This window comes from Misgurnus anguillicaudatus, chromosome 8 (assembly GCF_027580225.2).
Source record: "Misgurnus anguillicaudatus chromosome 8, ASM2758022v2, whole genome shotgun sequence".
Classification (NCBI taxonomy): domain Eukaryota; kingdom Metazoa; phylum Chordata; class Actinopteri; order Cypriniformes; family Cobitidae; genus Misgurnus; species Misgurnus anguillicaudatus.
Genome location: NC_073344.2, coordinates 45,015,109 through 45,030,795, shown reverse-complemented (window position 1 = coordinate 45,030,795; position 15,687 = coordinate 45,015,109).

The window sequence follows — 15,687 nt, the reverse complement described above, 5'->3', positions numbered from 1 at the left end:
ATTGACACCAAAAGTGGTCAACATGATGCCGAGACGTTGTAGATTCTTAATTGCGAAGGGGTTTTTGATATCTCGAATGCTGTTTCCATGGCTATGTGTCAAACTTGGCTTTCATTTTCCGGGATATTTAAGGCTGACAGTTACATGCTGTGAACTTTTAAATACTACTCCTATAGGATTAATGTGATTGACACCAAACGTGGTCAACATGATGCGGAGGCATTGGAGATGATGAATTGTGAAGGGATTTTTGACATCTTGAACGCTGTTGCCATGGCAACGCATCAAATTTACTATAATTTCAGGCATATTTAAAGCTCTTGGCGTGCTTAGATTAACTTCAAATTTGTCACACACATCAGAGTTGTCGGCTGTTAAGTGTGGACTAACAGGTCAGACGTAGGTGTGCCTTTTAAGTCAGTCACTAGCGCCCCCGTTTGTCTAAAATGTGGGGTTTCTTTTACCTACAGTCCCCAAATGGGTCAGTACAACATTAAATAGTCCACTGATATTTACCCACTTAATGCACTTGCCCACCGTGCATCGTTTTCTCGGAGGCACCGTGTAGCGGTAAAAAAAACGTTTGAGGGCCCGCCATCGCTGCTTGCAGCTATATATTTTTTTATTATTATTATTATTTTCTTTTAACACTTTTGGGCACTTTGGGTGCCTAAACATACTCGAAAACTCTTGAAATTTGGCACAGACGTCAGAGTCGTCGGCCATTAGGACCGGGCAAAGGCTGGAACATAAGCGTGGCAGGAGGGCTCTGTAGCGCCCCCTATAATGCAAAAACTAACATTGGGGCACAGATCGGGAAAACATGTACGCACTTGTACGAAAGTTGGTACGTATATAGACCTCTTCTACCCGAACAACTTTCGCACTGAAACCTATTAGCTCCGCCCAACAGGAAGTCGGCCATTTTGCATTGTTTAAAAAATGCATGCGCTGAACTTAAATACTCCTCCTAGGGGATTCGTGTGAATGACACCAAACGTGGTGATCAGGATGTCAAGACATTGTACTTGCTAAATTCGAAGGGATTTTTGATATCTCGAACGGTTCTGCCATGGCGAGGCGACAAAGTCATGGCGAAATCAGAGAAACAGGAAGTGTCTAATATCTAAGGCAAAACATGTCTTATTGTGATGCCAAGCGGGTTGTTTGTTCGCCTGAAGATTCCGATCGCATCGATGTGCCTATTGTGACTCCCGGGTATAGCGCCACCACCAGGCGCCAGGAAGTGTGTCAGTCACAAAAGTGGATTTTTTTGACAGTTCCATCCGATGTTCTTTTAAATACTCCTTCTAGGATATTCATCCGATTGACACCAAAAGTGGTCAACATGATGCTGAGACATTGTAGATGATAAATTGCGAAGGGATTTTTGATATCTCAAACTCTGTTCCCATGGCAACGCGTCAAATTTTACTTTCATTTTAAAGGCATATTTAAGCCTTTCAGTTGCATGCAGTTATTAGTTATCAGTTGCAATCACATTATTACCCCTTTTAGGGAAATAATATGGTTGACAACAGAAGTGGTAAACATGATGCCGAGACATTGTAGATGCTAAATTGCGAAGGGATTTTTGATTTCTCAAACTCTGTTCCCATGGCAACGTGTCAAACTTTACTTTCATTTTTAGACATATTAAAAACTGACAGTTACATGCTGTGAACTTTTAGATACTTCCCGTATGGGATTCATGCGATTGACACCAAAAGTGGTCAACATGATGCTGAGATATGGTAGACACTAAATTGCAAAGGAATTTTTGACATCTCGAACGCTCTTCCTATGGCAATGCGTCAAACTTTACTTTTATTTCAGGCATATTTAAGGCTCTTGGCGTGCTTAGATTAACTTTAAATTTGGCACACACATCAGAGTTGTCGGCTGTTAAGTTTTGGCAAAACCGTCAGATAAAGGCGCGTCTATTTAGTGGCTCACTAGCGCCCCTGTTTGTCTAAAATGTGGGGATTCTTTTACCTACAGTACCTAAATGGGTCAGTAGCACTAGCAACATGAAATAGTCCACTGATATTTACCCACCTGATGCACATGCCCACCGTGCATTGTTTTCTCGGAGGCACCGTGTAGCGGTAAAAATACCTGCGAGGGCCCGCCATCACTGCTTGCAGCTATATTTATTAGGGCCCGAGCACCAAGGAGCAGGTCAGAATGGCCTGCACCAAAAGGTGCGAAGCCCTATGGTTTTTGCTCGGATTATTAGGGCCCGAGCACCGAGGAGCAGGCCAGAATGGCCTGCACCGAAAGGTGCGAAGCCCTATTGTTTTTGCTCAAATTTATTATTTTTAGGGCCCTATTGTTTTTGCTCGGATTATTATTTTTATTATTATTATTATTATTATTATTTTACATTTTGGAGCAATTTGGGTGCCTTAACATACTCGAAAACTCTTGAAATTTGGCACAGATATCAGAGTCGTCGGCCATTAGGACCGGGCAAAGGCTGGAATACGGGCCTGGCAGGGGAGCTCTGTAGCGCACCCTGTAATGCAAAAACAAACATTGGGGCACAGATCGGGCAAACATGTACACACAACAGGAAGTCGGCCATTTTGGATTGTTTCAAAAATGCATGCAATGAACTTTTAAATACTCCTCCTAGGGGATTCATGCGATTGACACCAAACGTTGGTGATCATGATGCCGAGACATTTTACTTGCTAAATTGCGAAGGGATTTTTGATATCTCGAACGGTTCTGCCATGGCGAAGCGACAGTCATGGTGAATTCAGAGAAACAGGAAGTGTCTAATATCTAAGGCAAAAAATGTCTTATTGTGAAGACACGTGTGGTGTTTGTTCATCTGAAGATTCCGATCGCATCTATGTGCCTATTGTAAGTCTCGGGTATAGCGCCACCACCAGGCGCCAGGAAGTGTGTCAGTCACAAAGGTGGATTTTTTTGACAGTTGCATGCAATGTTCTTTTAAAGCAACACTATGTAGTTTTTTTACCTTTAAATAGTGTCTCTAAAATTATTTCAGTGATAGAACAACTTTAAACTGGACAAATTGTACTGTTGCTGCAACCTGAGCAACCTACTAGCTGCTACAAGCACACTCTGAAAGTGGCGGTGGAGGGTAGAGCACACAACCCAGCCCCTCCCCCTGCCTGCAGAAGAGTGTCTGATACCAGGCACTGTTGCGCTTTTCAACCACATGGGGGAGCTGTAAGTCATTTTTACATGGAAACTACATATTGTTGCTTTAAATACTCCTTTTAGGATATTCATGCAATTGACACCAAAAGTGATCAACATGATGCCGAGACATTGTAGATGGTAAATTGCGAAGGGATTTTTGATATCTCGAACGCTGTTCCCATGGCAATGCGTCAAACTTTACTTTCATTTTAAAGGCATATTTAAGCTTTTCAGTTCCATGCAGTGAACTTTTAAATACTCCTTCTGTGGGATTCATGCGATTGACACCAGAAGTGGTCAACATGATGCTGAGACATTGTAGATGATAAATTGCGAAGGGATTTTTGATATCTCAAACTCTGTTCCCATGGCAACGTGTCAAACTTTACTTTCATTTTTACACATTTTTAAGACTGACAGTTACATGCTGTGAACTTTTAAACACTCCTCCAATGGGATTCATGCGATTGACACCAGAAGTGGTCAACATGATGCTGAGACATTGTAGGTTCTAAATTGCGAAGGAATTTTTGACATCTCGAATGCTGTTCCCATGGCAACGCGTCAAACTTTTACTTTTATTTCAGGCATATTTAAGGCTCTTGGCATGCTTTGATGTGTGTGCCAAATTTAAAGTTAATCTATTCAATTCAATTCAATTTTATTTATATAGCGCTTTTCACAATACTCAATTGTTTCAAAGCAGCTTTACATTAATAGAAGCAGTAAAAGCACAGAAAAATGACAGATAGCACAACATAATACACAATAGCATAAGCTGTCAAATTTGCTGAGGCTATGACTCGACATTATGAACGAGCGTATTACTAATGTAACGTCTAGGAGAAGATGCTAAATTAAGCCCAAGCAGGCTACCTCCCCGGGGTAAAAAACCCCCTAGGAGAAAAAAAACAAAAACCCCGGGTTGTTGAGCCGAGGAAAAAAAAAAAAAAGTCCTAGGAGGGAAAAACCCTTGGGAGATATATATGTATATAAACACATATAGACGGATAAGGAGATTAAGCGGGGATTAAGCGGGGTTTAAGCGGGTTCTGCCGGTGGTCGTTGGTCAGGCATCAGCTGGGCATCACAGTGATGGACGACCAGTAGATCAGAGGTGAATCGACTTTCACATCTACCGGAACTGGGTCTGTTTGTCCCATTGTCCTCAGGGTCGAGGACAGGACAGGGAGAGAAAAACAAAATCATATTAGCGTAGGGGCCGTTCACATGTAATGCAAGTGTCACACAGTGATGTGGTTTAATCAGCTTAGTTTCAGACAGACTAACTATTGCGGCATAATTATATTATCCACAGTTGAGGATTTTGCAAATTGGGGGCCCACTGCGACGGTATATATGGTAACTAAGGGTCACCTTCTGATTTTTAAGAGAAAGAGAAAATGAAACCTGTCGACCCGTTTGACTAAGGCCTGTAACCCCACTGTCGTCGTTAATGCAGGTTCAGTGGCAAACGGGTCTATATTGCATGCTATTTACAAGATCATGAGAAAACGCCAACATCGCAACCTGACCATACGTGCCAACCCGTTTGACTAAGGCTGGAGGCCCCACTGTCGTCGTTAATGCAGGTTCAGTGGCAAACGGGTCTGTATGGCATACTATTCACAAGACACAAAAAAGCGCCAAAATCGCAACCCGACCATACGTGCCAACCCGTTTGACTAAGGCTGGAAGCCCCACTGTCGTCGTTAATGCAGGTTCAGTGGCAAACGGGTCTGTATGGCATAGTATTCGCAATATAAAGAAAGCGCCAAAAGCCCAACCCAACCATACGTGCCAACCCGTTTGACTAAGGCTGGATGCCCCACTGACGCCGTTAATGCACGATCAGTGGCAAACGGGTTTGTATGGCATACTATTCACAAGAACACGAAAGTTCCAAAATCGCAATCCGACTATACGTTAAGATAAGGTTTTTATTTATTTATTTGGTTGGTCCGTTTTATGACCGCGAGTGCTTTGTTCGGTACAAATAACTATTTCGAGTTAGGTACTTTTACTAGACAAATTATGCGAATGCTTTGTTGAAGAGAAAAGTTTTAAGTCTAGATTTAAAATTATCGACTGTGTCTGATTCTCGGACATTGGTTGGTAAATCATTCCAGAGCTTAGGGGCTAAGTAGGAAAATGACCTTCCACTTTTAGACACTTTTGATAGTCTAGGGATAATCAAGAGACCAGAATTTTGTGACCGTAGTGTGCGTGATGGATTGTATTCTGATAGTAATTCTCTAAGGTATGAGGGTGCTAGGCCATTTAAAGCTTTGTAGGTGAGTAGTGATATTTTAAATTGTATGCGATATTTAACTGGTAGCCAGTGTAAAGATGCCAGAATTGGGCTTATGTGGTCGTACTTTTTAGATCGAGTAAGTACCCTTGCGGAAGCGTTTTGAACTAGCTGAAGCTTGTTTACTTGATTAGCATGGCATCCCCCGAGTAGCGAGTTACAATAGTCTATTCTAGAGGTCATAAAAGCATGGATAAGCTTCTCTGCGTCAGATGTAGACAGTATATGGCGTATTTTCGAGATATTTCTAAGGTGGAAGAAAGCTGTACGGCAGACGTTGGCGATATGACTATCGAAGGATAAGTTGCTGTCGAACATCACACCTAAGTTCCTTACCGTGGAAGATGGCACCACAGTGCAGCCATCTATGTGCAACGTGTAATCTGACATATTATGTTTGTAGCGATTCGGTTCAATAATAAGTATCTCTGTCTTATTGGAGTTCAGCTTAAGAAAGTTATGTGCCATCCAGTCACTAACATCGCTAAGGCAGTCTGTTAGCTTAGAAAACGTGTGTGTTTCGCTGGGATGTGAGGAGATGTAAAGCTGGGTATCATCCGCATAGCAGTGAAAACTTATGTTATGTTTCCTGATAATGTCTCCTAGAGGTAACATGTATAACGAGAACAGGATAGGACCTAAAACCGATCCCTGCGGTACACCGTATTTAACCAGGGAGTGATATGACTCTTCCTCGTTTACATAAACAAAGTGATAGCGATTGGTTAGATACGACCTAAACCATGCTAGCGCCTGACCACTGATACCAACATAGTTTTCTAGTCTATTGAGTAAGATTGTATGATCTATTGTGTCAAAGGCTGCACTAAGGTCTAATAATATAAGAATTGAGATTTCACCACGATCGGATGTTAATAGGAGGTCATTTGTAACTCTAAGCAACGCTGTCTCTGTGCTATGGTGGGGCCTGAATCCTGATTGGAACTTTTCATATGTACTATTATTTGTCAAAAATGTGCGTAACTGGCTTGCCACTACCTTTTCTAATATTTTCGAAAGAAAAGGGAGATTTGAGATTGGTCTAAAGTTATTAAGCTCTCCCTGATCAAGCTGTGGTTTTTTAATCAGCGGTTTAATAACTGCTAGTTTGAAAGATGTTGGAACGTATCCTATTTCTAGCGATGAGTTAAAGATATTTAGAACCGGGGTTGACACTACAGGAAATACCTCTTTAAGTAGTTTTGTGGGAACGGGGTCTAATATACAGGACGATGATTTGGATGACGTTACTAGTTTAGAGAGCTCTTCTATTGTAGTTGGTTTAAATGAATCAAGATGTTCGTGTGGTAGTCTAGTGTTAAGTGAACTAACGGGTAGAGTGGTGGCTGCCTGTGTAGCTACGATGTTTTCCCTTATAGCCGTAATTTTGTTAGAAAAGAAGTTCATGAAGTCGTTACTATTGTGTTGGAGTTTACTATTGGTTTCTGTTTGTTCTTTGTTTCTAGTCAGTTTTGCAACGGTGCCAAAGAGGAAACGAGGGTTATTATGATTCTCATTTATAAGCTTGCTAAGATAGGTAGATCTGGCGGTTTTAATAGCCTGTCTGTAGTGTTTAACACTATCTTTCCATGCTGCACGCCATACTTCTAATTTTGTGCTTCTATAATTTCTTTCCATTTTCCTAGGTGCCTTTTTAAGAGCTGCGGTGTGATGATCATACCATGGAGCTGGCGGCTTTTCTTTGATTCTCTTTTTTCGAATGGGAGCAACGGCATCCAATGTGTTAGAACAGACATTGTTTAGGTTTTCTATTACAATATCTAGATCATCACAGTTATCTGCATGTTTAATCTGAGTTGTCGGCTGTTAAGTGTTGACAAAAAGGTCAGATAAAGGCGTGTCTATTTAGTGGCTCACTAGCGCCCCTGTTTATCTAAAATGTGGGGTTTAATTTACCTACAGTACCTAAATGGGTCAGTAGCAACATGAAATAGTCCACCGATATTTACCCACTTAATGCACTTGCCCACCGTGCACCTTTGCTCGGAGGCACCGTGTAGCAGTAAATAAATGTGCGAGGGCCGCCCCTGCTTGCAGCTATATTTTCCGTCATTTCGAACTGGCAAAGGCTGGAACACGGGCGTGGCACGGGGGCTCTGTAGCGCCACCTGTAAATAATAAAAAAACATTGATGCACAGATCGGACAAACATGTACGCACATGTATGAAAGTTGGTACGCATATAGATCTCATCATCCCGAACAACTTTCGCCCTCTAACATTTAAGCTCCGCCCAACGGGAAGTCGGCCATTTTAGATTGTTTAAAAAATGCATGCGGTGAACTTTTAAATACTCCTCCTAGGGGATTCATGCGATTGACACCAAACGTGGTGATCATGATGTCGAGACATTGCACTTGCTAAATTGCGAAGGGATTTTTGATATCTCGAACGGTTCTGCCATAGCGAAGCGACAAATTCATGGCAAAATCAAAGAAACAGGAAGTGTGTAATATCTAAGCCAAAGAATGTCTTATTGTGATCACCCGCGGGTTGTTTGTTCGTCTGAAGATTCCGATCGCATCGATATGCCTATTGTGAGTCTCGGGTATAGCGCCACCACCAGGCGCCAGGAAGTGTGTCAGTCACAAAGGTGGATTTTTTGACAGTTCCATGCGATGTTCTTTTAAATACTCCTTCTAGGATTTTCATGCGGTTGACACCAGAAGTGGTCAACATGATGCCGAGACATTGTAGATGATAAATTGCGAAGGGATTTTTGATATCTCAAACACTGTTCCCATGGCAATGCTTCAAACTTTACTTTCATTTTAAAGGCATATTTAAGCCTTTCAGTTACATGCAGTGAACTTTCGATTGTAGCACCATGATCAAAATAAACTATTAGGCTAATAATATTTTAACGGCTACACTTTTAACGTAGGTTTGAAAGGAACCTAAACTTGTCAATCATCATTAATCATGGTAAACGTGAGTCTCCGTGCCTCTGTGCCCAGCCGCAATTTTTCTGGCATCTCTCCTCCTTCACTGCATTTTTCTTCTCTTCTGTTACTTGGAATTGGGTTTCGAGCCCGACCAAGATTCGAGCTGCCTTCGAGAACAGCAAGCCAAGTTCGTTTAGGTTCCATTAATTAATAAGACTAAATGGGCAGGCAAACTAGTAAAAACAATGAAAGTAAAAAACAATAGAAAATATACTATAGCCTAAATAAAGCAATTATTAAGTTTCCTAATGCATGGTTGTTATCTTTACTTCCCTTTAAAACGTACATTTTGAAAAGGAGGATTTTCAGCACATTTGAACAGCAACTCAGCGACCCCAACCCCCCAGTCCGCGAATTTTTTTTTTAAGCTGAAACCGGTCCGTGGTGAAAAAAAGGTTGGGGGCCCCTGTCCTAGAGGATTCATGCAAATGACACCAAACGTGGTAAACATGATGTCGAATCAGAACACACAGAAGTGGTGTGCACATCACATGAACCCGAATTTGGGCCAGGTGCAAGACAACTGGATATGCAATCAATAAATACAAAAATGCAGTCTGCACACTGAAAAATACTGCTCCATACAAAAGTTTATTTAATTAATTAAAAGGCAACGTTTCGACCCTCAGGTCTTCATCAGGCACAATCTCAATAAGTGAGGAACACCTTTAAATACATAACAGGTGCTCACCTTAATTAGACTTCCTCACTTAAAAGTCATGTGACAGAAACAAATCATGTGACAGAAACAAATCATATGACAAACACTCAAAAAACAGCATCATATAACTTGAAAATCATATGACAAACACTCAAAATACAGCATCAAATAACTTGAAAAAGACAAACATTTAAAAATTATTATAGAAATGGCTTGATATCAAAATCCTCATTCAACCCTAATGGTGACAAAGTATTTAGAGAATAAATCCAAAAACATTCTCTCTGTAATAATTTCTTCTCATAGTCTCCACCTCTTGATGGTTTGGTTACCTTTTCTATACCGATGTACTTTAACACACTGACATTATGACCCATTTGCCTAAAATGAGACGCAATGGGACTACGCATATCACCGGTCCTAATGTTGCTGCGATGTTCACAAATACGAATACGTAATTGTCTGGATGTTTTACCCACGTAGGCAAGACCACACGGGCAGCGAATTAAATAAATAACATGGGTTGAAGCACATGTGATAGTGCCCCGTATCGGAATGTCGCGACCAGTGCGTGGATGACTAAAAGAATTACATTTGTGTGTGAAAGCGCACTGAGCACAATTGCCACACCTGTAGTTACCTGGAGGAAGAGATGGAATACCTTTCATGCGTGCAGGATATTCAGATTTTACCAACCAATCACGGAGGTTATTTTGATGTTTAAAAACTAATTTAGGACTGTTTTTAAAAACGCCAGACAAACTAGGATCACTAGAAATAATATGCCAGTGTTTTTTTAAAATTCTACGAAACTCCGCACCCAAAGATGAGTACTTCGTTGTGCAAATGGGAGCATTGAAGGCCTGCGTTTTGTTGTTACTTTTGTTTTGTAAACACTGCATTTGAGATGTATCATTCAACTTCTGTTTGGCATTTTCTATCCATTCCATACGGTAACCACGATTCAGAAATCTTTTAGTTAACTGATTAGATTGGTAAGTGTAAGATTCATCCGTGCTGCACACTCTACGCACACGTTTAAACTGACTGATAGGCAAGCTCTTAACTAAAGGTCTAGGATGGAAACTATCCCCTCTCAAAATGGTATTTCGATCCGTAGGTTTACGATATAGATCGGTATGAAGTTTGCCGTCACATTTGTATACTCTAACATCAAGAAAACTGATGCTAACAGAGTCATATTCCATAGTAAAATTCACATGCTCATTCCTTGAATTAAGATAATTTAGAAATAACATCATCTCTGCAGGTGTAGCCTTGGTAATCATAAAAATGTCATCAATATACCGTTTGTAGAACAAAATCTTAGGAAAAAAGAAATTTGACTCATTCAAAATAAAATCATTTTCAAAAATTCCCATATACAAGCAAGCATAGTTTGGTGCCATTTTACTACCCATTGCAGTACCTTTAATTTGTAAATAAAAATCGTCCTGAAAACGAAAAAAGTTCTTAGTTAAGACAATGTTCGCTAAGACCAATAAACATGCTGTGCTGGGTTTTTCATCTGCAGGTCTTTTTGTTAGAAATTGTTCTAAAGCACCTAAACCATCAATGTGAGGAATATTTGTATATAAACTCTGAACATCAAAGGTGGCCAAGAGCACATCATCTATAGCAAAAAAGGCAGAGTATATATAATGGGTATTATTGGAAAGTCTACCTTAAGGAAATTATATTCATTTTTGCTAAACTCCCCATTCTCAAAATGGGATAACAACTTGGAGTCAATGCAGGTTTTAAATTTATTGGTAGGATCAGCAGGTAAAGATTGATAAAAAGTATGGTCATTCAATTGTCTACGAATCTCTTGTTCATAATCCGAAGCACGTTAAAGTACAATCGCTCCACCCTTATCTGCAGGACGCACTATCACCGTATTATCTTTGCCAAGATCAAGTAAAGCATCCCTCTCCTTTTTCGACAAGTTGTTGTAAACCTTATACTGCCTTTTGTTCTTAAGAGCAGTCTTTACATCACATTCCACAAGTCTACAATAGGTATCAAGGGATGAATTCCTATTCTTAGGTGGAATAAAAGTAGACTTTCTTTTAAAAGGGAGACGAGTAGTGGACTGTTCAATAGTGATGCTGTCCTGTGTAGTAGCAGGTAATACTTCGTTAGAAGGAAGCGACTGTTCATTCGTGCCAAAGAATTCGCGAAGTCTCAAAGTTCTAAAAAATTTTTGAAAGTCAATTATAGTATCAAAATCATTGGCCTCAGTGGTGGGAACAAAAGAAAGACCCTTACTCAAAGCAGAAATGCAAGAGCTAGAAAGAGACTTATCTGAAAAGTTCATCAGTGTGTCCCCTGGTTGCTCCTTGTCATCCGTGGAGGTAGAGAGGAGTGTTTTTCTCTTGCCCCTTCTGCACCTCTTCTTGGTCGGTTTAATCTTCGATCTATACATTGATTGTCGGGCTGGGTACGGCCCAAAAAAGTGGAGCCATTTCGCCATCGTACAACAGAATCTGAGTCAGAATCACAAGAGGTAGAAGAAGCCAGGGATCTATCACCATGTAGTTGGCGTGTGCGAAAACCAGCAGTAGCCGCCCGATTCCGATGGAACATATTAGATTCAGGTTTTCCATCCTTCCAAAAATAAATCTTGGCTTGTTGGTAATCAGCATTGTCTCTCGCAAACTTAGTACGTTTAATTGCTCTAATCTCTTTAGATATCTCAGCACGTTGACGTTCCAAGTCTTTTTTAAACTCAGTTAGCTTACTTTTAGTCACCATTTCACCGAGTTGAATCTCCATTTTCTTAGTCTCCAATTTTGTAGACTCAAGTTGTTTGGTGGTCTCTTTAATCACCAATGCCATCAGATCAAATGAGCACTTGTTTAATATCTCACACCAACGGGTACAAAAATCTGAGTTCTGCAACCCAAATGCAGGAGACTTTTGCAGACGTAGACCTCTTGGTATAATTTTCTGGCGGAGATAATCACTGAGAGTGAAACATGATGTCGAGACATTGTACTTGCTAAATTGCGAAGGGATTTTTGATATCTCGAACGGTTCTGCCATGGCGAAGCGACAAAGTCATGGCGAAATCAGAGAAACAGGAAGTGTCTAATATCTAAGGCAAAAAATGTCTTATTGTGAAGACACGCGTGGTGTTTGTTTGTCTGAAGATTCTGATCGCATTGATGTGCCTATTGTGACTCATGGGTAAAGCGCCACCACCTGGCGCCAGGAAGTATGTCATTCACAAAAGTGGATTTTTTTACAGTTCCATGCGATGTTCTTTTAAATACTCCTTCTAGGATATTCATGCGATTGACACCAAAAGTGGTCAACATAATGCCGAGACATTGTAGATGATAAATTGCAAAGGGCTTTTTGATATCTCGAACGTTGTTTCCATGGCAACACGTCAAACTTTACTTTCATTTTAAAGGCATATTTAAGCCTTTCAGTTGCATGCAGTGAACTTTTAAATACTCCTTCTAGGGAAATAATGTGATTGACACCAGAAGTAGTCAACATAATGGCGAGACATTGTAGATGCTAAATTGCGAAGGGATTTTTGATATCTTAAACTGTGTTCCCATGGCAACGTGTCAAACTTTACTTTCATTTTTACACATATTTAAGACTGACAGTTACATGCTGTGAACGTCTCGGTTACATATGTAACCCTCGTTCCCTGAAGGAAGGGAACGGAGACGTCACGTCGTGACCGACGAATTGGGAACCGCTTCGCGGGTGACCTATCTGCTTCGAGAAACCTTTAAAACGCCAATGAACTTGGCATGCAGATAATTGCATCTGCCGGCGCCGCCCCGCCGCATAGGTATTTAATGAGCGGCAGGTGCAGTTATCAAATCAGCTATTTTTTGCTGAGAAAGCTGGACAGAAGGAAAGGGTCCGGCCGATATCAGCAGTGGAACAGCAAACTGTGGCGACGGGACGTGACGTCTCCGTTCCCTTCCTTCAGGGAACGAGGGTTACATATGTAACCGAGACGTTCCCTTTCAGTCGGTCACTACGACGTCACGTCGTGACCGACGAATTGGGAATCCCTACCAAAGCGCCACTGAAGCTGACCCTTCCAGTGCCTGCGTAAACCCTCCGACTCTCCTCTTTAAGGGAACGGAAATGGGGTTGAAGCAGAGGCCGGTCACTACTTGTTCCTTAACCCACGATAGTGACTAGGCGAACTGGGAAGCGAACTCGTCAGGCGGGACTAAGATCGCTGCGGAAGAAAAACCCTCTAGGGGTCTACCACTAAGGTGATAGAGAAAAAGACACGAAGTCTCTAAAAAATACACTCAGATCGTGCTGACCCACAGATCTACCGTCTATGGGTGCGTGATGCGCGGATATTGCCGCGATATCTACTTTAATAGTAGATGGTGACAGCCTCTTCTCCAAGCGGTGCTGGAGATATGAAAGCACAATACTGATCGGGCATTCTCGGGGGTCCTCTCGTTGAGAAGTACACCAAACAACAAACAGGTTCCATTTCAGCGTATACGCCTGTCTCGTAGACGGCGCTCGCGCTGCAGCGATGGTGTTAGATACCGCTGGGGGTAAATCACCTACAACCTCCGCGCCCCGTCCAGAGACCACACATGGAGGTTCCACAGATCGGGACGGGGGTGCCATAATGTGCCCCCTTCTTGAGACAGAAGGTCCCTCCTCAGGGGAATCCTCCAGGGAGGGGCTGTCGCGAGGAGAGTGAGCTCTGGAAACCAACTCCTGGTGGCCCAATATGGAGCAACTAAAAGAATTTTCTCCTCGTCCTCCCTGACTTTGCACAATGTCTGTGCAATGAGGCGCACTGGGGGAAATGCGTATTTGCGAAGACCTCTCGGCCAGCTGTGCGCCAATGCATCCACGCCGAGTGATCCCTCGTTCAGTGAATAAAATAGGCGACAGTGGGTTGTTTCTGGAGATGCAAACAGATCTATCTGCGCTCTGCCGAAACGTCTCCAAATCAGCTGGACCGATTGAGGGTGGAGTCGCCATTCGCCGGGGCGCGCTGCTCGGTAAAGCGCGTCTGCCGCTGCGTTGAGCGACCCCGGGATGTGAATGGCACGAAGAGACCTCAGATTCTTCTGACTCCAAAAAAGGAGATGGCGGGCGAGATGCGACATGTGACGAGAGCGCACTCCGCCTTGGCGATTGATATACGCAACAGTCGCAATGTTGTCTGTGCGAACTAATACATCTTTGCCTCTCAACTCGCTGCTGAAGCGGACGAGCGCAAGATATACAGCCCACAGTTCTCGGCAATTTATGTGCCAATGCAGCTGGGGTGATGTCCATACTCCTGAAGCTGCAAGCTCGCCATACGTGGCTCCCCACCCCGTGTTGGAGGCCTGTAAATTTGGGAGGTCGCCGGGCGAATTGTATCGCATAGCCAAGACGGATCGTGCGTAAAAGCCAGCGCGACGGACTGGGAAGTTGCTGCCAAGCTTCCAGATACCGGGCGAGGGGAATTAACGGCACAATCGTAGTACCCGCGGCGAGCGGAACGGCGGTGCTCGATGACGCGCTCTCTTGGGCTGCGTTGACATGTGTATTGTGAGAATGAGCACTCACCTGACTCCGCTGATGGATGGCTGCGCGGGGAAGACTCTGATGAAGATAGCTCGGTGCGCTTAACACATCCGTTGGCGAGAGAGGAGGGGGAGAACGTAGGGTTATGAGCCCATCCGTCACACCCGACTGCCTCTGATGACCTGGAGGAGGAAGAGGAATTCGCTCTTTTTGTGGTTTTGTGGGTGCCGGCTGAAAAGCCGGCCGAACGGAAATTAATGAAAACCAAAGATTCCCCACCCGGTCCTCCTCCGGGGGGGGAGTGGTGCGTTCACCATCTCCCAAAGAGCGATCCCCTCCACCTCCAGGTCGCCCATCTCAGGGCCGCTTAGATTTTCGCTTTCCACCAGGCTTAGCGGGCTGAGCGGGCGGGGCGGGCTGCTGACGGCCGGTTCCTCGCTTTCTTGGACGGCCCCGATGAGGAACGGAGGCGGCCGCCGCTGCAGGACGCCCTCAGCGAGGGGCAGACTGAGGTGCCGACGTCGACGGGGCAGGTGCTGGTCTCTTCCGACGCGGCATGATGTTAGCCAGAGCCTCAGTCTGCTTCTGGGTGGCGGAGACCTGTTGTGCGAAGTCTTCCACCGCCTCGCCGAACAGGCCGGCCTGGGACACCGGGGCGTTTAGAAGCCGGGTTTTGTCGGCATCCCGCATGTCCGCAAGGCACAGCCAGAGGTGGCGCTCCTGGACCACCAGGGTGGACATAGCACGACCGATGGCTTGTGCGGTGGTCTTGGTCGCACGTAGCGCCAGATCCGTAGCCGCACGCAGGTCTTTAAAGACTGCCGAATCGTGACCTCCCTCGTGCAGATCCTTCAGAGCCTTAGCCTGATGAACCTGCAACAAAGCCATGGCATGTATGGCTGAGGCCGCCTCCCCACAGGCCTGGTATGCAGACTCCGTCAGAGCTGACGAATGCCTGCAGGCCCGTGAGGGAAGGGCAGGACGGTCCTTCCAGTAGGAGACGCCGGCAGGACACAACTGCATCGCTACCGAACGCTCCACTG